Source organism: Pomacea canaliculata, linkage group LG1 (genome assembly GCF_003073045.1).
Source record: "Pomacea canaliculata isolate SZHN2017 linkage group LG1, ASM307304v1, whole genome shotgun sequence".
NCBI classification, from domain to species: Eukaryota; Metazoa; Mollusca; class Gastropoda; order Architaenioglossa; family Ampullariidae; genus Pomacea; species Pomacea canaliculata.
In genome coordinates, this window is record NC_037590.1 from 22,457,818 (window position 1) to 22,481,727 (window position 23,910).

The window sequence follows — 23,910 nt, forward strand, 5'->3', positions numbered from 1 at the left end:
ACGTACTTCACGACAGTAAAAAAACCGAAGTACAGTTACCAGTGATCGAGAGGAACAAATTTTGAAGAACAAACTCAAGATATGTTTATGGCAGAACTGTGACTATCCACGAGTGTCTGAGGATGAAAGGAATCAGAAGACATGTATCCTTTAGGGCATTCTTAATGGGACAAATATGGACGCATGTTTGGGCAAAGTCTGGCAAAGAGTCTACATGAACTTTTTTTTTCTAAAAGCCTGTTAGACACCCGTCTGTATTTTGTGTGGTCAAGAGAGGGCCTGTAGAAATTTATATGCCTACAAATGCGATGTTCGTGTGTCCCGACTTACTTCCAAAGTGCAACATCATCCAAATAATAGAATGTACCTGCACAAATGTGCAGTCGCAATACGGTTATATAAAAATTTTGTCAAAATTTGTCATACATTCGTCATTGTTTGACCGGTTAAGAAGGAGGACAGCAGCATCTCAACTAACAAAATGCACTACTATGAATTTCAATCGTATTAACAAATTAGTGTTGGTAACATGGCTTGATTTTTTTTCAGCTTGAATGTCACAATTGGATTTACAAAAATCTAAAAGCATAGACTTTATGTTCAACTTATGATTGCATGAACAAAAAATACTAACATGGTTGGATGAAGAAATGTGCCTTTGTACTGAGGTTGAATCTCTTTGTAGCCATCGGCCGTCGAGCAAATTTAAAAGGCTCTGCTTATTCTGCTGACAAATCCAATACTTGCTCTCTGGAAATCCTACAGCTGACGTGGACAACCATGTGCAACCACATTAATGGACTGCTTGCAGATGACAGTTAACTGCTAGAACGAGGCTCTCCAGCAAATAGCTTCCGGTTTAGCCACGTTTCATTTTAACAATTACACCTAGGCTTGTCTGCACAAAACTTCCGGTTCGGTCACATTTATGGTCTAAGTTCGCCGAGACTAAAAGCTCACAAGAGACTAAGCGTTGGTATCGGCAGATAGTCATCTGTCCACCTCCACACTACACTGCTCTCGCTATCATCACACGGAATTTACAAAGGGTTTGGTCGAAGTCTCCTTTTGAGCTGGACTGAAAGTGTGCAGAGGTTTTCTTCTTCTTCTTCTACTACGGTGGTGTGGTTCATGATTACATGACAGGTGGAGTAATATTCAACCAAAGGTGTGTGATATTGAGAAGATGATATTTATTTTTCTTTGTTTCAGAATAATTTAGGTCCAAAAGAAGTAAAATAGTATGTTGACAATGTGGAAGAGTATAAGATGACTAATTATTGGATAATATTTCATCTTATATACATACATATAGTCATCAGATATATTAATCCATATTATCAATATGTCTGCAATATATAAGAATTTGTTAAAATTTTTTACCTTCCACAATGTTTTTGTTGTTAACGTTCCATTCATCTTAAAACTTCTTCCTTCTACAACTAAATATTTGATGACATTGGTGACGACTGGCAGAAGACACGCCAAACAGCCGCATCACTTGTGTTCACAACAAGGTCAAGAAGGAGGCTAAAAGGTTTGTGTGACGGATGCCAGCTTTCACAGAAGCAAGTCTGCAGACACATCATAGATCACAGAAACCATCTAGGGGCGGTGGGAGGGAAGAGTGTAGGACCCCCCTTCCCTTGCCATAGACCGCCTACAGGGAATCTGAGGCGCCATTTCCACAAAAAGAAAAAAAAAAAAGGGAGAAAAAAAAATAAGAAGCTGTGGAGGTGTATCCTTTTACCGCGTTATGCTAAAAACAGTTTGCCGGCGATGTTCCAAGACATGAAAAGAAGACAATCGATTTAATAATTTAAAAAATCAAGAAATAAAAGAGCGAATTTCGCCGTCGCAGAAGACACCCTCACGGCAGGTTGTGGCACGTGATCAGTTGGCAGATCGATCGGTGCTCGCGTTTCCACTGCGCCCTTCTCCTCCCGTCGGCTCCAGAGGCTGCTGGAAATCCTGACAGTCGAGGCGCCAACTTGCCATCGTGTAGCCCACGCGACGGCCATTCACCGCGCGCCTCCAAACGCCCCTTAGAGAACGACGCAGTCGACGCCCAGACGAGGAGAATCCGCTCTTCCTCCCTTGCGAAGGAGGCAACGCAGGAATCTCTCCCGAAGTACACGGGTGTCAGATTAGCCACGCAAATCTCTGACATGCAAGAGATCGTGGCACTAAGATGATCCAAAGAGATCGAGCATCGAAGGTGAAGTAAGGTACAGAGAGAGAGACAGGCTGTTAAATAATGTAGAGAGACAGACGGTTAAATAATTACAGACAGACGACGAAGGGTCATCACGGTTAATGACGTCATGATCATCTTCACCCAAGCCCATAAATGAGTCATTATGTGTTGGTGGAAAAACCTGTCTACCCTGACAGCTGTTTCCCCCTTTCTATCGTTCATATCTTTTGTTCTGCCTCTAGTTTGCAACAATAACGAATTCTTATGGTAGTTTCCAAGTGAAGCGGTAGAGCGGTCATGCTCTAGATAGCATAAATACAATGAATACACGAGAAGCCATTTAGGGTTGGAGCTAGCCAGTGCTATGGCGCATTGTTCCATCAGCAAGCATTTCCTCTCGCGATGTGCTTTTGCTGGGATGCAGCTCCAACCGTTATTTTCTTTTACTTTTCGTTCGCCATACTGGTGTATTTGTTCCCTCATGGTGTACTATTATTAGAATCTATGTAACGTGCAAAAGTGAAGTTTCATGCGACTGTTCAGTCATTTTAACACAATGCAGTGCTGTTCATCCCGCGAGAACACACCGAGAAAACACGTGAATTGGCGGTCCGGTGACGCAACGGTGGTGTGCTCGTCACCTGTGAGGATGAGACCTTCTGTGAGGATACGGGGGCTCGGACTTCACCTGGTTGTCCTTGCTGTACCTTGCTGACCTCTTTACAAGGCTGGACTGTGTCGCAGTGACCAAGCTGCCTTAGTTGCTGACTCGACATGAACGCCAGCCAGCCAGCCAACCACAAAGCTTTGTTGCGCTGTCTCAAAACAATGTCAGTGCTGCATGGTCGTTGTCCAACTTGCAAGATAACTGAAATTACAGCCATTTTCACTGCAGTCCATAAGAATCATGCTTCAGAGTGCTACATAGAATGTTCTGCTGCTGCTGTGCTGCCACTCACGATGGTGTACACTGCAATATCCTGCACACGAGAAGTGACCGTCGTCGGGTTATGCTGGTATAAAAACCCTGCAGAATTATAATAGGGAAGACAACATTTCCTGCAGCACCGCCATAGCGATTAAATGCAGCATCACGCAGCTTTGAGTCCCAATACTTCGGTGTACTGTCAGCACGACGCGTGGCACAAAGCAATATTTGTCATCCTTCTGACCATACCTAACCTGCCATTCGCACCAGCCCTCGTCTACCCTTTCTTCTCCTGTCCTGTTCCACTATAATTAGGGAAAAAATTCCAGTCCTTCCACCCCATTTTTAAAACATAAAAAGTGCTTTCTTTTTTAATTCGTTAACCACCCACAACCACTACCACCTACATGGCTATCGCTTCTATGCCGCCTCTGTGGGTTTGTTTTTTTTTTTTTTTTCCTAACTTCGTTCTTCTCCATTTCTTGCTGTGATCTCAGTTGCGTACCAATTCAACTTTCACTGCTTTCGTTAATGAAACATTAAAACTGCACGCTGTGATCTTCGGGGTTTCAATGATTGCATTTCTTTCAGTCTCGCAGCCGGGGCAGTTTAATTAACTGGCACTGACTTGCCCGCCATGCTCCGTCCGTCGTCATGTCGTCTGACAAAACTGCTGCTGACAAAAATGTTTGGTGTGTCCTTGTCGGTTGTTCTTTGAGTTATTAGAGGGACAGCTGGCATCCAGCCACATATCTCACTCTCGTTTGATTTCACGCACTCGCTGCGCTTTGCACTGTCCGCCGCTCCTTCATTCTCGCTCTCAGACAGACAGAACATCTGATTAGTAATGCTTGTTTAAAGGTCTAGTAAAGTACTTTTTTTTCTTATGACTGTGCAATGCTCAGTACAAGATATATTTTCGCAAAATCTAGGTGTATACCCCACTTCTATTTTCGGGATACATGCTCACAAACATCTGCATCGATATCATTGACCGCGAGAGAGCTTGTGACGTCACGTTTGTACACAGATACGCGTAATTTAACAGACTTATTCCCTCATTGGCTGAAACCGTCCAATGTAAACGTATCCATGGACAAACCTGACGTATGTGTTGTGGACCTCTTTCTGTGCATAAGATGTTTGTAGGCCTGTGTTTTGAGAACAGATTTGGAAAAAGTAGAATCTCATGCTGACCTTTATCCAGTAACTGAAAAACGTGCAACCCACAAGATTTATTTTTTTTAAATACGGCTAGAAGCAAGGTATGGAGCGAAGGCAGCGTGGGCAGTCTAAATAAAGCAACGTGACCTGAGGCCATGTCAGGAGGAAGGACGTGCACGTGCATTCTCATCTTCCTCCGCTGTTAGTCGCTGTTGTGCGTGTGACAAGTCGAGATAGCTCCGCGTCCGGAACTCACCCTCGGTCAAGATGATTCCATGATTGCACGAGCGAATTAATGTCCCAAAGGCCCAGCTGATTTCCATTTTCACATCCACGGGATGGAGCAAACGTTAGACTGTCGGCATTCTCTACTGCGTCGAAATAATTTGTCTTGCAAGATAACAGCTGTTCGACGCTTTCCCTGTTTCTGACTTTTTTTTTTTCCCCTCCAACCCCGCATGCTCTCTCTCTCTCGCAATGACTTTGCGTCTTGGGTTCAGATCTCACTTTAGGCACAATTGGGTGGCGATGGTCGCTCAGATTTCAGAAATTATGGTATCAATCAAACGAATTTAATCCAGTCAGCTGGAAAAAGACCGTACTTTGTGACTGTTAGATACCAGGTTATTATTGCTATTAATCATTATTATGCACATCAATCTCTCGGGACTTAACTTGATAATGTGGACTGCCATGAGGCCCCAGCCGGATAACGGCACCGTTGTACCAACATTTGAGGCGAGCTGTTGGGAATAGCAGAAGCGGTACATCGTGCCAAATCATTTGAGACTCGCTGCTTTATGGGTTGAGAGACAGCCTGTCTCGGTGGCTAGTCAGCTGGACTTTGTCGTAGAATGTTACTGGTTCGAGGCTTGGACAGGTCTGTGACCGGAAAACCTTCTCTGCAGCTAGCACATGGGAGCGGGAGAGGGCTGGGCTGCACCCTCCACATGTCCTTGACATGATGAACCACTTAAGGCCACTGGCTGAGTGGGGAAAGGACGTCACTCAAGCAAGGAAAATATGTCACTTATGCCACCTCATATTTTATTACCTGCTTCTTTGTCTTTGTTGAGTACGTTTCATGTATGCTATAAAAAGATTGTCGCAGTGATAGAAAGAATATATCAAAGGGATTTTTTTGGAGAGAGATTCAAGGGTGGCGGTGCGTGGGCTGGTTTTTGAAATATAATATAACTTAATAGGTTGTCTAAAGTTTACTATTTTTAAACCCTCAACTCTTTTTTAACTTTACAAATTTCTATTCTAAGACTGCTTGAATGTTTCAGTGTTAAACCGCCTAATAGCCAACTTATTACACTCAGTGTCACATATCTACACGCTGTCTTGTGACTACTGCTCACTGCAGTCTACCACGTGATACGTTTTCGGATTCTATGGTTTTGATAATTGTTACTGCTACTTCAGCATGGACGCAATCACTATCATTGCTGTGGGACACCTCGTAGGCTTTAAGACTATTATTCTTTTCTGAGAATTCTGAAATAAAATATTTATGCTTACCCCCAGGCCCGTTCTTAGTCCCCGCGGGGCCCGAGGCATAGGGTATTGCGGGGCCACGATCGTCACGATCGCCATGATGGCCACGATCGTCACGATTTTACTCAAAAGCGCGGGGCACAAGTGCGGGGCCCTAGGTAGATGCCTCGTCAGCCTGCCCCTAAGCGCGGCCCTGTTTACCCCTGGTAGTAAGGTAGGGGGTTATATGATATTTGAGATTCTGTATTAATGGTTATATTATTTTAACTGGTCTTCAGAGAAGGCAAGAGAAGGAACAGAAGAGAACATGCATGAAGGGAAGGTGGCGATATTGTCAATGCTGAAAGTTCCTTTCAGTGCCTCTAAATGGCAGTATGCCTTACTTTTTAAACTTACACAGAATGTTCTGACATCTGATTACTACGAGTGCCGTGCCATATAATTTCTGGAGTTCTGAGGTCTGGTAGCTGTTTTCTCCTTCAAACACTGAGGTCTTTCTTTCTTATAGAGAATATATTTTAGCAAGTAGATAAGTAAAGCATTTCTACAATACTTCTAAAGGCATTCTTTCGGGCAACTAAGGGTATACACTCTTTAACAGATAAAATAGTGACAGAACACTAAGTAAACTTAAACAGCCGAGAATGCTGGCAACTCTCAAAACTTCCAGAAAATCCTCTAAGCTACACACCCCTTCTTCTCTCTCCTCACCCATCTCCGCCCTCCAGCAGAAGAAAAAAAGAGATTGCTCATACGCCTATTAAAAATTTAAAAAAAAACAACAAAAAAAAAACAAAAAAAAAAAAACAACCTCATGCCGAGTTTTGACGGTTTCTTGCCAACACCATACTGAAGGCGAGAGGTCATCTAAACGCGGAAATATATTAAATAACCGCAGTGTGTGAAGAGTGGGAAAGGGCGGTAATTGGCATCAGCATTTTCCTACGCCTGCCCTCCATAAACATTGGCGAGGTCAGGCGATTGATCAGAGCCGCTGCTACTGCTGCTGCTGGTGGTGGTGGTGGTGATGCTGCTACTGCTGCTGCTGCTGCTGCTGCTGCTGCTGCTGCTGCTGCTGCTGCTGCTGTGGTGTCGAGAGGCCTTTACGGGGTAACACAGACGAGTTCGATATTTACTAGCCAGCTCTCTTTTCTATCGTCTATAGGTATCGATTATTTTGCCTTGTGTTATCCTACGTGAACGGGCGGCAGGTCTGTCAGATATCCGACCCGGGTGTCCGACAGTAAGCGTTATACATCCAGAAATGGAAATGATGAATAGTCACGGCATGATCATAATAATGTGTGTGTGCGCGCTTGCTTGCGAGATCAAGCCAAATGAATGAACACTCTTGCGCACATACTGTAATTTGACCCTGTTAACTGGTGCTGCACACGACAACACTTTCCTCAGTAGTCTCCTCCCCACCCTAACCCACCCCCTCCAATCGTCTATTTTTGAACGAGCCGTTTCCGAGCTACAAACCAATAGACCGTGAACTTGTAAAGCAGACAGTGTGACTAGGTCAGACTTTAAGTTGGAGCCCCCTCAACAGCTTACTTTAAATTAGTACTCTAGTACAGCTTTCGCCCAAGTTTTGTTATACAAAGAGCTCAAGGAATAGTTCAGAAAAAAAGAGAACTCGAAACATCTTTTCACCACGCAAATCGACTCAGACTGTGGACGATTAATAAACAGCCGCCCCCGGGGAGACAGAACTTCATTTCAAGTCGACCTCACCCCGGCCATGGTGTGCAACGAGTGTCTCATACTCGTGTTGTAGGCCTTTGTTACACACACCAGGACTTTCACGCCGTGGGATTGTCATACCTTTCAAGGTGTGGTGTAGGCACGGTAGTCAGTCAACTTTCTATTTGTCGTTTGATGACCTTGTGGCAGTGGGGTAGGCGTGCGCCGAGTTTAGTGACAGGATATGAGAGAGAGAGATGCGACGGTGAATGCATTTGCTTGATGACCCGCATATCCATTATCGGATGTCTTAATTTGATGTTCCCACACATATAAATGCACGCCCGCCCAGCCACACATACACATACACACATAACATAAACATACAAGAACACATCCATACATGTAAGAACACCCACACGCGGATATTCACACATACTCGCGCTTGAACGCGCACGCACACACACATATAAAACCTGTGCACAAACACACATGAAACCTGTGTAAAGGTTATCTTTCTTGGTCTCTTGCTCCCCTTGCTTGCTGAGAGGCGCCTTTATACGTGTGTAATCGCTGACATGCACACTGCACAATCTGCAAATCAACCGTTAAAAGAGGTAAACAAAGAAACACTATATAACCTCTCCTCACATACGCCAGTGGGGTTTTCGGGAAATCTGAAATATGCAAGCACGCGTGCAGACGGTAGCTTCACTAAACAATGCTGAGTACATCGATCAACGGGACAAAACTAATCGCATCAAAAATATCCGCCGAAGTAATTAAATTGCGAGGGCAAAGGCGGCTGTGTCTCCTGACGCCGCCCAGTCGGGACACTGCTTTTTTTGGCCACTGCTCTTGTATAGTGATAACAGCAACAAATAAACAGGAATAAAAAAAAAGTGAAAGTAAACGAACAAAGCCACATGAATGAAGAGGTGAACTATTAAAATAACAAACAAAAAGTTTTTGCTTATACTTCTCTAAAACTTAATGATATGAGAAATTCCCCAGTAGACGGATGATGTTGAATTAGAACCCTTGCTATCGACAAATAAACAAGATTAGAGTGCAGTTATCTTGAATAGCCAGTAGGCAAACGTAGAATAATAACTGGTTCTGCCGGAACATGTCAATACAGACCGCAGTTTTTGTTTGTTAACACGTAATGGGAGACACATAAATGTGAAATTATTTAAACTTTGATGAAAGGTGCCAGTCAATGTGAAGGACAGACAAGAAAAGCTGGACGCCAAACACGACAGTTAATCTGATTATCAATGTACATGTGATTTGTTGATCTTCAGTGAACACAAGCTCATTGTCTGTGTAAATGTGTTTATTTTCGGTTCAAATATGCAAATCGTCGGCAGGTGTATGTTAATGGCCGAAATACATTTATAGATTGCCTGTGTAATTTGTTTTGTAATTTAGTGATTGTGACTACATTGGTTTATTGAATGTGTGTGTGTGTGTGCATCTTCTTATTGTCGGTGTACATCATCTGACTTGGGTGAGGGGAAAGGAAATAAAACGGCGGGAAGGAAAATGCATTATAGGATGTCATGCTGTGCATCGTCATGGAGGAGAGCCTGCTGTCCATTGTCCCATAATAAGTTGGACTTAGAAGACATGCACAGAAGTATATCTCTGGACTGCTTGCAGACGAATTTTCCACGTTAGAACGAGGCCAAAACACAAATTCGCTTCAACATCAACATTTAAAAAAAAAAGAAAAAAAAAGCAGACAATGCGAACTCTCATATCGACAGAGTTACAAAAACTAAAACTTTATGGTTGTTGTATTTTCAGTTTATTAGCTCTGAGTCATACGAGGTGGAGGTCGAGGACTTTTGCCAAATACAAAAAAGTAACTCTGTAACATATACAACTCCTGTTTATTGTAAAAATATTATCGCGGCTCCGGATATTAAACTGTTAAATGGCTCGCAGAGACTTAACAACAACAGACTAAGACTTGGTCTCGGCAGACATCCAGTTGTCAAGAGATTTACGTCCGAGGTACATGACATAATAATGGCATAATGATGAAATGTCTGTTCGTCTGTTATTATAACATCGTTTAGAAAACTGTTACAAAGAACGACAGGAAAACAGATTGCTAAACAGGAGTGAAGATTAACTCAAACATGACTTTTTCTTGTGATGAGCGACCTGCCGCCTAATGCATAAGAAAAAAAAATGCGGTTGCTGGCGATAATGGCCGTGCCACAGCGAGTGCAGATCTGTCGCTTGTTCATGTTTCCTATCCCATCATTCAGGTTTATCGCTTTACCGAGTGCCTCTTTTTCTCGACATCCTCTTCTCTGAAGCCGTCATTATCGTAACACGACTATTTACCGTTTATCTGCTTTGTCCGTGGTGAGTTGTGATTGGGTTCTGCATACTAAGCTGTGATACACCCCAGTTCGACCTGGCCACACAGACTATCAAGTCGAGATGTTCTCGGGTATCTTTTCGCGGTAAAGCTAACCTCACCCTCCCTTCTCCCATTCCCACGCCCTCCAGGCCCCGTATGCATGTAGCCCGGAGAAGGGGTCTAATCGGTAATAACGCTCATCCGGGTGGATAGGAGCGAAAAATTCGTATGCACGAGAGCCCGGAGAAGCTGTCCGGTCTGGCTTCTCGCGTATAAAGTTATCGGTGGCCCCGGGGCTGTGTAACTCGCTATTCGGGCGGAAAAATGGCGGCCTTCACTGTGTTTACTGGCAACAACGTCGATTGTCGAGACGAAATTGGGTGTTTGGTGACAGATCACACCCGTTTGAAGTGTTGGATGAATTAAAAACTGTATTGCAAACTTCATTTTAGACGAGAGAACATTCTAGCGCTGACCGCTGTAGTGGCATGCGAGATCGCTGTCACCAGTCGGCAAGGCACACTAACATCGTCACTACAAGTGCTCATGACTGACGATATTTTGCCATATTAAACTATCAAGAAGTATGTGGAGAATTCACTGATGTAGACAAATCGACTGTTATTAGTACTGTGACGAGAGTCACCGATAGTTTGCATCGGCGAGCCCCTAACGGAATTTCATTGCCGGATCAAGGTTGTGCTGAAAAGACAAAGATATGCAGACACATCGGGCTTGTGAATTTTCAAAAGTAGTTGGATTTATCGACAGCAACTTGATTTCGGACTCCAATGGAAAATAAAGTAAACTTATCCATAATATTAATACTTGAATTTGTAAGGCGCTTGTAAATGTTTGTTGAATGCACCACACATGAAGTATTGCAAAACAAACCTACAGTACAAAACATGTAAACAAGAAACATGTAGACAAAATGAAACCCTAGAAATGAAAGGCTCTACATACTTTGTAATTTCATTATCTATTCAACGCTACAAAAATTTGCTGACCAATGTAGAAATAATTTATCACTTTAATTTACTCACAATCTCAATGTCTTAAAGTTCCATTCTTTACTGACATCAACAAATAAACAGACCCTTATTAGATGAGCTAAGTTTGTTTACTTAGGACGGTAAACTAGAAGAAATAAGAGAATATGTATATGTGTGTGGAGGTGGGAGGTTTACATATATATACATAAGTAAATATGAGTATATGCGTGTGTGGATGTGGGTAGTATATCTATAAGCAAATATATGTATGTGGGGAGATTTACATATATAAGCAGAGATGTGTGTGTTGGGGGGTATTAAATATATATGGATATGAGTGTGTTGGGTGGTGGTGGGAGTACATGTGTATATAAGAAGATACAAGTGTGCATGAGGGAGGGAGGATTTTATATATACATGCAAATATGAGTGAGTAAGGGTGTGTGTGTCAGGGGGTATTTTATATATGCAGATATATGTGGGGGGGGATTACATATATATATAAAAGCGGATATAAGACTGTGTGTACCGGGGGTGGGGGAGGTTATAAATAAGCAAATATGAGGCTGTTTGTGTGTGTGTGTAGTTGGATTATATACATATGAGTGAGTAGGTGTGTGTTGGTGGTATATACATATAAGCAGATATGAGGCTGTGTGTGGTGGTGGTGGTGGGGGTTAAATTTGTATTCATAAGCAGATACAAGTGTGCATGAGTGGAGAGGAATTATATTTATATATGCAAATATGAGTGAGTAGGGGGAGTGTGTCGGGGGATATTTTATGTATATGCAGATGGGGGGATATATATAAATATAAGCAGACGTGTGCATGTGTATGTTTGTGCATATATACATAAGCAGATATGAGACTGTGTGTAGGAGGATTATTTTTAAATATATATATATGCACATATGAGTAAGTAGGTATGTGTATATGTCAGGAGCAGATATGAGTATGTGTGTAAGGTAGGTTACATGTATATATATAAAGGCAGAGATGAGTGTATGTGCATGGGGGGGGTTACATATTTGTATATAAGCAGATATATGGCTGTGTGTGGATGGGTGGGGGTTACACATGTGTGCATAAGCAGATGTGTGTGCGTGTGTGAGGGGAGATTTTATATATACTGATATGAGTAGGTGTGTGTGTCGGGGGGGGGGGGGGGGGGAGTTTATATATATGTGTGTACACGTGTGCATGTGGCTTGTGTAAGCATCAATAAGCATCTATGAGTAGGTGTGTAAGGGGGGATTTTATATATGTATGCAGATATAAGTAAGAATGTATGTGTATATATCTGTGCTAGGTAAGAATGACAGAGGGCCAGAAACATCCCCTCCAAAACGTTTTGTTTGTTTACATGTGTTTATATACTTTGATTTATTTGATTACACATGCAGTGATGCGATTTGCATTAAAGGGCTAGAAGAAGGAAAGAACAAGTGAGTGAGGCAAAAAATTAGCTTTTAATGTATTAACTGTTACAAACTGACCAGTGAATGTGTGTGTGTATGTGAGGGAGATTGCATATAAGATATTTAGTAATACGTGTGAATGTATGTATATTTTGAATATCTCAATACCCTTGAAAGGGTGAAAAAAATTAAGATTCTTGAAGCATAAGCTTCACAAACTGATGACACTCTGAAAAACATGAACTAAGTGCATTGGTGAAGATCGATGTAAGGAATGAACCAAGTAGTGCTACATTACACGAAATATTTCTTCAAGAATTCTTAAAGTAGTTACAAAATGAAATCCCCACAAATACAAGCACTGGTTAAACATGACAAATGCTGTGCTTGTCTGCCCATGATAGGAACAGCTTGAACAAAATTGCCCATGTTAGTTATAAGATCATTGGTGTCAAGCAGAAGAATTTGGGTTTTTGTTGGTATTAGTAAATTGTCAGGAAATTGGCATTTGAACATGTCATTGCAGGAGAACTTGTATTAAATTCAGGCAAACCTAATGCTATTCCAAAAGTGCAGAAGCAATAAATATATATATACACAAAATCATTTCAACTGATGAATACTAAGTGAAAGGTGTGTGAGTGTAAAGGGTATGGTCCTAGAATAGATGTAGGAAACTAGGAATTTTTTGTATCAAGCCATTCATTCTTTTACGATGTACCACTTTGTTTTGTAACTGAGCACACTTAAAGTTAACCTCTGGTATTACTAATGCTTGTCACTGGTCAATGACATTATATTTTGTGTGTTGGAATCACCATGTTTAGCGAATGTATAAAGCAGTTTTCAACATAAACTACAATGTTGCCCTCTCTAAATGCCACTCTGTGTGTTTAGTATGTGTGTAGACACTTTGTAAATGCAATGAACTCCTCCATCGATGTGTGCATACTAAACAGTCACTTGCTTTCAACTGTTAAATTATACATCATCTGGGTTATCAGTGTAATAATGTAACGAATTAAACACAACCTTAGACTGAACACAGGCTATATATATTGTCAATATTTACATTTCAAGACTCAAGGCTCTTCATTTGTCTTTGCACTCTGGGCACTTCTAATGCCAACCCACATGCAGGTATTCACCTTTTGCATGTTGACTCCTCATGAATTTTTTTTTAGGCTGTGACTGTGACTGTGATTACCAAATAAAACAGGATGCTTGAGGGAGATCTCTACAAGCAATGTCGGAACGCTGAAGTTAGCCTTGCCCACATGTTTATTTCTTAAACATTTTAAACTTTTGCACATGTAATATAGTCACAAGATACAACTCCCTTTGGTGGTTGACATCGCATACCCGTTTGCTCTCTGACAAATCCTTTCGCCAGCCCCTTTGTTTATTTCCGTACTTTCTTTGTCTTCGCTAGTAACCACGCAAACACACCAAGGTGAGAGATCGCTGCCTCACACTCTGAGTCACTTGACTGACTACAATAGGGTCAAATACCGAACATTGAGACAGTGACTTGCTAATTAAGTAGGTGGGACCTCAAAGACGACAGTTTGATGTAAGGAAAGAACGAGGTGACGATAGGAAGTAGTTAGCCTCCTTCACCTCCACTGACGGCCACCGGGTTTTCCCGCAGCCAGTCCCGGAGAGCTAGTTGAGGGCGATTAGCGCTTCGTGCATGCGGAACTCGGAGAGACCGTAATCGGGAGTAGGTCCCGAGTAGCTTTCCGGGACTAGCAGCTACTTGGAAATATCCTCAGTCGATTTTCATGCATACGGGGCCAGGCCCTGTCAGATCCGAACGCACTCTTCGAGCCTGTATTGCGATTACCTGCAATCACTTCATTACTTGTATGTCTAGCAAGTTGCCAGGTCCACCGAATCAATGTCTTACCTTCCTTCTTCCTCCTCCCTTTCCCCATTCAGCCTCCAGCAGAGGCGCGCTTGTCGCTGCGGTCCGCTTATTTGATATGACAGCTGATGGCGCCCATTGGTCTTGCGCAATCATGTGATTATGTTCTTAGTATGCAAGGACTGCCAAATCGATGACAAATCGTAAATGGTTATGCCACTATACGAGGGAAAGATACAAAAATTGTCTTGCAATTTCCTATTATGTTCAGCTCGATATGCCAGTGAGTACCTCTCGTCTGCTAATGGAACTATTTGTGAAGCTTCCCTCCGCATCGTCTCCAGACTACATTTTGTATTGTACCTGAATGACCCTCCTGGGATCGGCCTATACGCCATTTTTTACCTAGAACATGTGACAATTCCGGACTGGCCAAGAGTTCTTATTATTATTATTTCCTTTTCTGTTTTTTTTTTTTTTTTAAAGACTGAATATCACAATAATAGAATTAACTTTCTTGGATAGAACGATCAATAATGTAGTAATTACTAATTAGCCGCTTCATCCTTACTTTAGTCGTACCGAAACCACTCCCCAACCTACTTACCCTTCACTTTCTAATCATGTTACCAAAAAAAACTTCCTAGTTGTGTGAATGTGTATGCACGCTTGTGTTTTGTGGATTAAATTAATTTTAATTAACTAGTTGCTTTAATTTTAATTTGTTCCTTGTGCATTTTGTTAAGTTCATACTTATCTGACATACTGAACTCACAGAATTGCAAGATAAACTCGAACCCTTTCAGAAACATAGTCTCTACCTGAGTTTAAGACTGGGGTGAAGATGAAAGCTGCAAGAAGGCAACCAGCGATGGAGTTCACTGAACTTGAGTTACTGTACAAATGCAGACTCATGGAATAAGAATATAGATAAGCGACAAGCCAACAACCCCATGCAAAAGGAGGTAACATGACTATTGAGAGATAGAGTGGGAGGGGGAGGTACAGACAGTGGTAAAGCATGTGGGATGAATGCGAGGGAAGGAGCCGTTGACAAGAAGACTAGAGCAGCGCCATGTCGGTGGCCTGTCGCCGGTCCACCCACACAGTTCGTGACTGCCACAATGTCGATATACGGACAGTGCGCCACCAACAGGCGACAGGGCTGGGGACCATCAGCAACCCTCCCTGTCTCTAGCCCCATCTTCGTCCTTGTGTGCCGTTTTGTTTTTGCCTCTACTGAAAAAAAGTGCGTTTGGATTATCAATGCACAAAGAAGCTAAAATGATAACAAACAGCAGTAACGATAACTTTTTTTAACCCTGTCGAAAAGCAAGATAAAAAAGTTGATAAACTTTGCTGGACAGAAAAGATGAAAAAAAAAGAGCAGTCGGTTGTAAAAAGGAAATGCTATTTGTCAGGGTTATTGAAGAAGATTGTGATGATTGTAAATCGATTTGTATATGTTCTAAATCATTCGTTCAGCAGCCTTAACAATGACAATGGAATCAACACCAACGGAGAGACTTCACCGAGCAGACAGAAAGGTTGAGGACTTGGACTTTTCGGCAAAATATGGAAATGCGCTGCGTGCAAAACAGTAACGTAGCAACTAGTGGCACCGCAGGGCACACAGCCAGCGTTTAAGGTCGAGCAAATGCCAACAGTTGTAATCAATAATTTAAAAAGAAACCAAATGCCATATCTAATATTTGCGCATGAGCGCGCCTTTAGTCAACATCGGACACGTTCTCGCCTTTAGCGATTAAGAGGATTGATTTTTACACACGCGCGCGCACGTGGTGTATGCGCATTCATGCATGTGCGTCCTCACCTCACATGCATACAAACACTTGCACGCACACAACACAACATGAACACGCACAGATAACGAATTAAGAATAGAGAGGAGGAACAGACGGAGACAATAGAGGATGCGAGTATACGGTGTGTGAGAGAGAGAGAGACGGAAGTGATGGACGGACAGTGTGACACATGTCAAATCAAGGTTTCGCATCAACACCCTTGGCAGTTGCACAGACGGAGGAAAAACGGGTTTTTGTCACGTGATGTGAAGGATTAGCCTGGCAATGAGGCGAAGGCAGTGAGCAGGAAGCGAGTAATTTCTAAACACTAGACAGATAAACAGAAGCAGAAATCCAAATAGAGAGAAGGAAGAACTGGAGTATAAGGAAGAAGACGAAGGAAAGGAAACGACAAACACTACAGACAAAGAGAAACAGAGCACTGAACGAAAATAAGAGAAGAAAAGCAAAAAAATGTTTGTAAAAATTTCCGTGGTAGTAGTTTAATTGTGTTCTCAGTACAGCAACAACCAGAAAACAACAGACACAGACTGCCTGACTCGAACAAGCGACAATGATCGTAGTAAGTCAAAATCAGCCTCAAAAACAACAAAAGTAAATAAACATCAGACCAATGAAATGACAACCCTCTTTGCAACTCCTTGTTTGGAGGGCCAAACCACGGTGAGCAGAGTGCAGGCTCTCCCCAAAGCGGCTTATTACCGTCAAGAGGTGTACCTTTAATTTCCGAGAAATCTTTTGATGTGCAGACAAGAACACGATCTGCTGATAATACAGACAATGCAGACGAGGACAACACGCTCTGCTGGGCTGGGCAAAGTCAGTTCCAAGGAAAATTTAATGGACAGGATTTGAAATTCTGCGAAATGCACTGGGAGCTAGATGATGTGATCATCAGAGACAAGCAAATAGAGCAAAATTAGTTACAGTCCAGACAAAACAACCCAGCAGTCTTTAAAGCAAATTCCAGTTATCTGAAATCGTCAAAAAATGTTCCAGTGATCCATTTTACGAGTGTGCATAGTGACTAAGGATGCTACTGACCACAATTCCAAGAAACGTGTTGTTCTACTCATACCGGTGGCCTCGTTTTCTCAGGCATCATGGGATCTTTTGTGTCCTGCCATTTCGCTGCCCCAGGGGCTTTTTTTTCCTATAAAGTGTTTAATGGTTAAAGTTATATATTACAACCGTATATCGCATATCTCTTTCCTATCACTTTCTGTTCAACATAGAAAACGGAGAAATAAGTATCACAGAACAATGCCCATGTCTGCTGGCCTGTTGCTGACAGAGAACTGATTAATCACTCCCACGACACACAAAAAAAATCAAATAAAGGGAATCAAGTTTGTGAACGCCATTCAAGAGAAAATAAAAACTAGGGTTGTCACTCTCAGCCCCCAGGGGTAGCGAATATACGTCACGACTACCACACACGCTTCACACTCGTGTCACGAACTGCCAGATGCACGTCCCCAGCCGTTGGTGATGAATGGCGATCGTTTCCGGAAGTCGAGGACGTTACTTGAAGTCAACTCATGCACACAAAGGGGGACTGGGGACCGGGGACTATAGGTCACGACCTGCTCCTGTCCTGGTGATGACTGTACTGTGTTGCTGGCAAATCTGTTTTCGGATTCGTCCGGTTGTAGTACACGCCGCCAGAGAGCAGTCGTAAACAAACGATAACGCTTAATATTCATGAGTTCCTCATGCATATCTCAGAGGAAAATGGAAATGAAATAAATGAATGAAATTAGTTTCCTAGTCAAGATGGTACGTTAATTGGGTTTCTTTGCGATACAGTCGGTCGTAATATTTTTTTAAGTGGGGTAGGGTTGTTTATTTGTTTAGTCTCGAGGCGGGTTAGGAGGGGTCTTTTTCAATCATCTGTTTGTATGCTATTCTCCCTGCTCTGATTCTAATCATCTGTCGTTTTCTTTTTCCGAACACGCATCCCGATAGAGGTGGGGAGGCGGGTGCACGGAGGCATACGACCGACTCCCAGGCGATGTCTGTGATAATGATGGGCGGAAAATTGTCTAGCGGCAGGAGGACGCCGTCTCTGTGGCAACTGCCAACGGCACCGCCGAGACACGGCGACTGTCGCACTTCGGTCTGTTTGCCACTCCTGCTGTTTGCGCTGTAACCTGCCTGTGACCACTGTTGTGTGACCAGCTTGTTGTTGTTATTCTGTTGTCGTGTGACCTGCTGTGTGATCCACCCGTTCTTTTTACCTCAGACATGTGGCCTTCGAGCTGTGTTGCCACCATTGTATGACTTGTCCGTTGTTTTGATGCATAAAACCTGCATCATCTTATTGTGATGTCGAACGTGCATACCGCACACAGATGCACACACACAAATATCAGACAAACTCAGTGAATACACATACTCACGCAGACACTTCTATACGTTTTAAAGAATCAGTCACTTCGACCGCACATAACACACACACACACACACACACACAGAGTTGCAAGCTAGCAGGAAACAAAAAACAAACAATTTCAAACATGTTAACCAGTCAAAGAATAGAAATAAATTACAAACAAGTCAAGTTTCTTACGACAAAAGAGTATACCATACCGCAGTAGAACAATAAATTTATTCATCCTGAAGTTGCAAGTATTCTGACATCTCCAAGAAAAATCTTTTCCAAATTATTTTGAAAAGTCTGAACTATTTTGTAATGCCAAAATAAATGCTAAATTTTTTTTTCTTTACAGAAAGTGTCGACATCATTATTTTTAATCTTGCTTTAAGTAACCAAGGTGTTAGTGGCTGGTATACTTTATTTTTAAGAGGCGAGAATGTGAACATCGTTCACTGTCAGCATGGAGTTAGCCCCTCCCCCAACCCTGCCTCCTGAGAGCGAGAATCTTCATACGCCACTGTGTTTAGGTACTGCTATTAGTTCAGTTTCAGAATATAAGATCTGTATCATTTCCAAAGACCAAAAGAGGACTAAAGAAGAGACTTTGTCACGAAGTTTAGAAATTTCCCTTCACTGCCTTCCTTTCTGCAGGAAAATGGCAATGTTCATTGAGTCTTCCCTTGACTGGTACCAGCCGTTAGAAGGAGAGGACATGGATAGACGTGGCAACTGGAAGTGTTCGCCACTCGCATCTGTCTTAGGTAATAGTGAGCAGGTGTTGCACAGGACCACCAGTCCACTCCTTCCAGTTCTTCTTCTAGTCACCGCGGCATCGACCACCCTCTAAGGTACCTTGAAAGACAGTCTTCGACAAAGTATTATGCCAGGTCACATGGCCAAACCAGACCAGATAAGGCCTGACTGACTGTTGCAAGTAGGGGTTCCTGGTATCCTACGAGTGTTGCGACCATGCTCTGGGAAGTCGTTGCTTTCATGTTCTCTGTATGAAATCCAAAGCAGCCTCCTCAGACACTTGTTCTCGAATGCCTGGATTCTTTTCTCCACGTTTCTGTAAAGCAGGATAAGTACTACGAGAGACTTGTACAGAATGTACTTTGTAGTAAACCTTATGTTAGGACTGCGCCAAACCCTTTTAGCCTGGCCATTGCCGCTATTGCTGTCACGATCTTGATATGGATATCTGTCGTGGAGCTGCTGTGTTTGGAAAGGGTGGTTCCCAAGTACTGTTTACCTCTTCGAACTGTACCCCATTTGTGTAAATTCTGTTCTTCTGCTAGCAGTTCTTTAGCGGTGGTGCTGATGCGATTCTGTATCACTTACAGCCTCACTTTGCTTGGGTGGAGAATTAGACTTTCTGTTCTGTAGTTCTAGCACTGTTTGCTATTTCCCTTTTTAGGGGTAGGTAGGAGGAGAATGACTAGTGACTGCTTCCTTCGTCCAAAATGGCGATGGTGAAAAGGTGAAACGAAAAATTGTAGAGGCCAGTACCTGTAAAGTACCAAGTTATAAATGGATTTCATCAGCATTATTAAAGTTAATTTAATGCTTGAAGTGTAATTATTAGAATGTACACAGTGCAAAAAATGCATAAGGTCGTCCCTGAACTTTTTAGGGCATTAGGGAAGTAGGTGTTACAGGTTTCACTTTTCTTTTTAGTGAGGGAGGTGTCTATATCCTCTCCCTCGCTGCCTTACTTTCGGCAACCCTCAGTTGAGTCAGGTATCCATTTCCGTCAGCTGAGTCGACTGGAAAATTTGTTGCGCTACACGGGTGTCGAACAGGCACTCTAACCACTCGGCTATCAGCTCCCACAGAACTTTGTTACATCCGTGTGACCTTGTTAGTAACGTGTAAAGTGCGTGACTTTGGTATTACTTACTGAGGTACGTTAGCTGGACATCCTACAAGTGTTACGTGGCAGAGGAACTGAGGGGCAAAGGTCACGTCGTTTGCCTCGCCATGTTCTTTCATGTCTTTTTACCTGCCGCACGAGCTCTCCAACACGAGAGAGGGTCCGCAGAAAGGGTCCTTGACGCGTGCCAGCCCTGAGGGAAAAGAACTAATAGAGCAATTACTTGGTGCAAATTGAAACATAAGTTGAATCCTGGTGAAGCAAAAAGAACGGATAACTACAACAGCATCTTTTTTTCCCCCGTGAACGAAGCATCCGAGAGAGAAGCCGTCTGTCAAAACGTATCTCGGCGTGGTCCCGAGAATTGTCACCTTTAGCAGCCCCTCTGATGTAGAATCAGTGAAAATCGTATTGTTTTCAGCAGTTTAAACATGGAGATTGCAATTTTTCGAAAAAAAAAGTCGCGCTCTTAGTTCTCTGCTGCGCAAAAGATCGATTAAGCATCTTGCATCTGATCTTACGAAACATTGTTGTCAGTGAAACCAATAGTTCATGGATTTCTGATGGGTTGGGGAGAAGGGAATAAACTTAGCGAAAGCCCCATTCCTATGCCATCAGCACTTAGGACAAGGGGTTTCTCACCGGATACAGGTCATTAGACTTTGGCCCAGCAGACAGTATCTCATCAAAGATGTTTTCTCTTCACACATCGAAATATTTGCAGGGCGCACACAGGACAGGAAGTAAAACATTAGCAAATTCGTTTGGTGCACAATCTGCAGAGAATTGCTTTTAATGGAAATTTAACAGCAAAACAATCAGAAAACTATTTTTTCAATCGTTATTTTTGTTATGTTTGGAAGAATATAGAAACAAAGTTTATGATAATCTATATGAAACTCTTCCTAAAACAGCCTGTTCGAACGCAATACCAAACAATTTTGGGGATATGTTTGCGAAACAAGAAATTTATATGCCATACTCAAAGTGAGAAAAGAACGCATTTACTCTAAAATTTTGTTGTAATTTTTGATTGTAAAAGACCACGTGACAAACCCTTCTAAATCAGTCCATTCGGGGCGTGTGCGTGCGTGACATCACAAGTTTTCCAAGGCACTCCGGTCTGGCCACCAAACGCTAAGTACCAGAAAACAGTTTAATTAGTAGCAAGCTGCCGGAGCTGGCTGGCAGGACTAAACTTCAGCTAATCTTTCCACCAACGCGCCTGGCTCGTCGCGACACGGACGACGCAAAACGATAGACACAGCTGCACGACAACGAGGCTGCCCTACTTTGTCAGCAGCTGCACGGGGAGACTGCAGTCGACTGCTCACGCAGCTCCCTGTCTTCCTCTGGATACAGACTCAGCGTTTTCTGCATGTCGTGATGGTGCTGAATGGCTGTCAATACACATCAGTGTGAGCGATGACAGTTCTTTACGAGGAGGAAGGAGAGAGGGTCATTCGATTGACCATCCAATCATCCATGTCGTTTTCTGGATAAAAGATTTCATCCTTCTTTTTTTTTCCTCTCGGTTATGATGTAATCAGTGGCTGGAGCATCCTTTACTTCCTGACCACGGCTGGGGCATGGAAGATACAAATGGTTTCGTCTGTCTGTTCCTGTGTTCAAATATGTAGTTGAAGCTGAAATCCTGTTCGCCAGCAAACGCTCTGCTTCCCAGGCCTAGGAGATTGTTTTAACAGTCTTGTCTCCATCTTGCTTCCTGTACACCGAGCCTGTACACAGAGAAGGTTCTGTCCCAGGCGTGTGTGTCTTCCTTTTGGGGATCTGCAAGCGCTGCTTTTATCACCAACCAGTTTAGATGTTTGCGTGTTCTGCTCGAAACGAGTGATTTGTCATATAGAGATGGGGAACAACGGGAGGGTCATTCGTGATCGCCAAGGCAATTCGGTAAATTCTGGCACGATGCATTGGTTCGAAAACCAGTGTAAAAGTGCGAATTCAGAGGGGAAGGTGGAGGGGTGGGAGAGAGGGCGCTTACTGGTCGATTTTTCAGCCGAGCACAGGAGACGGGTGCAAAGAAAAGCGCAGCTCGGACAGGTCGGAAAGTGGGTCTGGAATCAACAATGGATGCGCGGAAAACTATGTCAGTAGGGTGACCCAGAGACCTTTTGTTTGAAAGGAGTGGGGGAAGACTTTTCGTAGTAATATCAGAGCAAAGATGGCATTTAAGTTAAAATTTACCTCGCTGAATACTTCTGTGGTAGAAAAAGGAACAGGGGAGAATGAGATCGCTGAACTCCTTAAACAACTGCATTTAGGCGAAGCCATGAATAATGGTTTTTTTTTTTAAAGTCACAAATTGTGCTTCAAAAATTCCGCTGCTGCAAGTGTATCATATCTGAGCAACGGTTCTTATGGAGTACTTTTAAATGTAAACTATGTTTCCCTTTAGCTCGTATACTTCGCGAGCAGTTCATTGGTGACACACAGCGGCTTTTGGCAGTGTGTGCTAAATGATTCCGTTGCAGACTTGGAAATCGTTTGACTAAGCTCTGTCTGTCTTCCAACTGTTATCGCTGCGTCTGTTCCCTTTTTTTCAATATAGCCTATGCCATCGACTTCCAATCTGTCAGATTTTTCTTTCAGAATTGAGACGAATGCTGCTGTCTTTTTTAGTTTAGCAATCAGGCCGTGACAATATTTTGTGACCTCACCGTGACACTATTTCACTTCTGAACAGGTTCAATAGAACCTGCAGGATTCCATTTGGAACACTTCCACCATACTCTATACCTGCTGGTGTCAAGCTTTAAGGCCTTCTGAACTGATCACATATTAATAATATGTTTGGCAAATATTTTATGTTTATATTTTTACAAGGCACTAGATAGTGTCAATAGACAAGAGGATGTTATAAAGACCGTTTGTTATCTTCAGCCAGTGACCATCGAAGCCATCATGTCCAATGAATGGCGGCACTACAGTCACTTGCTACGTGGAGCAGTGCTCACGATGTAACAGCGATGCAGCACACTAGAGAGACAATCCCACCACGAATGTGTATAGGAGGACTGCTGTCTGTCTGCCAAGACCAACGCTTAGCCTCTTGCGAAGTTCTCCGCTGTCAGTCTCGGCGAGCCGTAACAAAGAATGTCACTAAACCGGAAGCTTGTAGCCTAATGCCTCGTTTTAGGAGTTAAACTGGAAAAATCGTCTGCCAGCAGTCCAGCAATACAAGTTCGTGATCCCACGCACATTGAACTAAAATGTAAGCTAGATCATGTTTATGTGTCTAGAGGAGTGCAATGTTTTCTGAGAATAGAACAAGTACAATATGCAAACACAGCATTCAACGTCTAGTATATGTCTGTTTGTGCACTTGGGTTTTTGTGTACTGAAAGTTCAAGTGTCATGCGTATGTACGACCATGCACTGATAGCGATCGGCACGACAATATTTTATCAGGAAACGTTAAAACGAGCTCTCGAGGAAGGAAACTGCCGTCAGACAACAGGCAGACACAGAGAGAGATTTCTGAGCCAGTTGCACAACACATTTAATTTAAAACATTTTTATGCCTTAAATCTGTTTAGTTCATCAGTTTTACAGAAATACAGTGCGCAATCTAGTTTTAAACTTTTTTGGGGAAAACCGGAACTGTTTTAAATACAATAAAACTGCTTAAGCCAGACTTTCGTTTCGTTTCAAAACATTTTTCGAATGC

General features: G+C 42.7%; 1 long non-coding RNA gene across 1 annotated transcript in view; it reads left to right on the forward strand.

Moving 5' to 3' along the window:
* The first annotated feature begins 932 nt into the window (after nt 1-932).
* Nucleotides 933-23,910, forward strand: part of LOC112572868 — a 30,923-nt gene continuing 7,945 nt past the window's right edge. Inside the window, exon 1 of the long non-coding RNA XR_003101092.1 lies at nt 933-1,168. This is a non-coding gene — a long non-coding RNA (uncharacterized LOC112572868). The remainder of the gene's footprint in view (nt 1,169-23,910) is intronic.